The following is a 2,050-nucleotide window of genomic DNA, read 5'->3' on the forward strand; positions in this document are numbered from 1 at the left end:
GGAGCACATGTGTGTTCAAGTGGGGTAGTGACTCACTGCTGTCGACTATGATGTACATATCTAGCAAAGAAACCCTGGTAGTGTAAGAAGTATTTACCGTGGTTATCAGTACTGGGTAGGCATGGATACAATAAATACATAAGATATCAGTAGACTTAAGATATCAGCAGATGTAAAAAAAGAGAGGGGAAAAGAAAGGGACATGTAGGTCCTTGTGACAGAGACGAAAAGGTACGCAAGTGCTACCTGAAATGTCTGACTGTTTCCAAAATCTGTACTTGTAACAATTTATTGTGTATGTATTACTGTTGACATATCAAGACTGAAATCAGCTGTGTATTGACAAATTATCAAGATCCTGTTAGCTTATCAGAACTTTGTTTTGTTATAGTTTCTTTTCAAAAATTCACTCAAGTTTCTCATGCAAACTGGGTCTTCAAGAATGTCTTGTTAGCAAATGCATTTTTTGTGATAATGTGAGATGCCAAGTAATTGTACAAGATTAAATGTAGAAGTGGAGACATTTTGTAAAAGAAGAGATTGTGTCATACTGGTATAGCACAAAAAACAATGCTTTTAGGTGACATGTAGTTTTTATGCATTACATGGTGTTACACTTTTATAATGTACATTGGACATGCTGCCAAAGTGGATGTACATCTCAGAGACATGAAAGAAGAAAGAGAGGAAAATTGTAGTAGTGTAGCCATGCAGTTTGTTTTTGCATCATGTTTTTGTTGTTTCAAGTAAAGAAACATAATTCTATTTTGCACAACTAAATATCACTGTGTATTATTGTATTCTGCCTTTTATTTCCAAGGTATTAAAAGCTAACAGTATAACCAATTCGGCTTTATTTGTAGTCAAATGTGTGTATCGTACACAAGCTTCATAGTCTGACTAATATTACCACAGGTGTGCCATGAAGATTTGGAGATTCCTCCTTGAGAATATGCAGGTGTTAATGGGTGTTATTTCTGATGAATGATTAGAATCTTGCATCGCATATTGGTCTGCAATGGGACACTGTAGATAGAGATACTTCTGTCTATATTGACGTTTGGACTTGAAATTCTTAATTTAGTTTTTTTGCACCATTTGGATTACGTCATCAAGTTTTATTGCCCTATAACAGTTCTATGAAGCATACTATTTCATCAAAGCTACAGACGTACTCTTAGCCAATATAACTTAATAACGTCATCCATATTTTGCAAACAAATCAAACCTAGAATTCTTTCTTTCCCAGCTGTCAACATCCATCGAAACTACATTTCTTTCGGCCCACTGCTTCCTTAGCTAATTAATGAGAAAACATTGGAGAGTCATAAAGCCAAGTTAGGCAGGAAAGAAACCTTAAACTGTGAAGAAATTATACAAAATTTTCAGTATTTTGCGTTCATAACATTAGAGCTGAGAAACACACAACATCATGCTCATGGGTCGTCTAATCAATGGAGGTCACTAGCATTTGCTTAACTAGTCGATCATTTGTTGCCAATACACATCCAATATCTTTAGGTGTTATAAGGGTGTGAAATGAACAAGTGATAACTAGGTGCTAATCAGACCCCCCGTGTAGTTAATCGTTTTACGGTTCGATTGTTGTTTAAAAACTCGGTTGCTGTTTAAAGAATTCGGTTGCTGTTTAAAAATTCGGTTGCTGTTTAAAGAAATCGGTTGCTGTTTTAAGAAATCGATTGCTGTTAAAAACTTCGGTTGCTGTTTCAAGAACTCGGTTGCTGTTTAAAACCTCGGCTGCGATGTGCAGGACTCGGTTGCGATGTAGGGACTCAATTCGACTGCGATGTTATAACGATTGCGATTTAGCGATCGCCTGCGATGTCAGGTAAGTATGCTGTTTCTCGGCGTTAACGCAATCGTGTTTTCGAACCGCCAAATCGCGGCCGAAATCCGAACGAAAACACGACATAGACATCGGCACACTCTATTATACAGCCGTGTTATCGATCTTAAAAAAGCACTCGTCCGGCCGTCAACTTTACTAAAGCCCAATTATATGCTCAAGGAACTGGATATGATTTTGGAA

General features: G+C 37.1%; 1 protein-coding gene across 1 annotated transcript in view; it reads left to right on the top strand.

Annotated features, from left to right (window-relative positions):
- The window catches only part of LOC118421285 (von Willebrand factor A domain-containing protein 2-like), a gene marked incomplete in the record, with an annotated part of 43,471 nt that overhangs the window by 37,242 nt on the left and 4,179 nt on the right, over positions 1-2,050 (top strand).

This window comes from Branchiostoma floridae, chromosome 8 (assembly GCF_000003815.2).
Source record: "Branchiostoma floridae strain S238N-H82 chromosome 8, Bfl_VNyyK, whole genome shotgun sequence".
In the NCBI taxonomy this organism is placed as follows: domain Eukaryota; kingdom Metazoa; phylum Chordata; class Leptocardii; order Amphioxiformes; family Branchiostomatidae; genus Branchiostoma; species Branchiostoma floridae.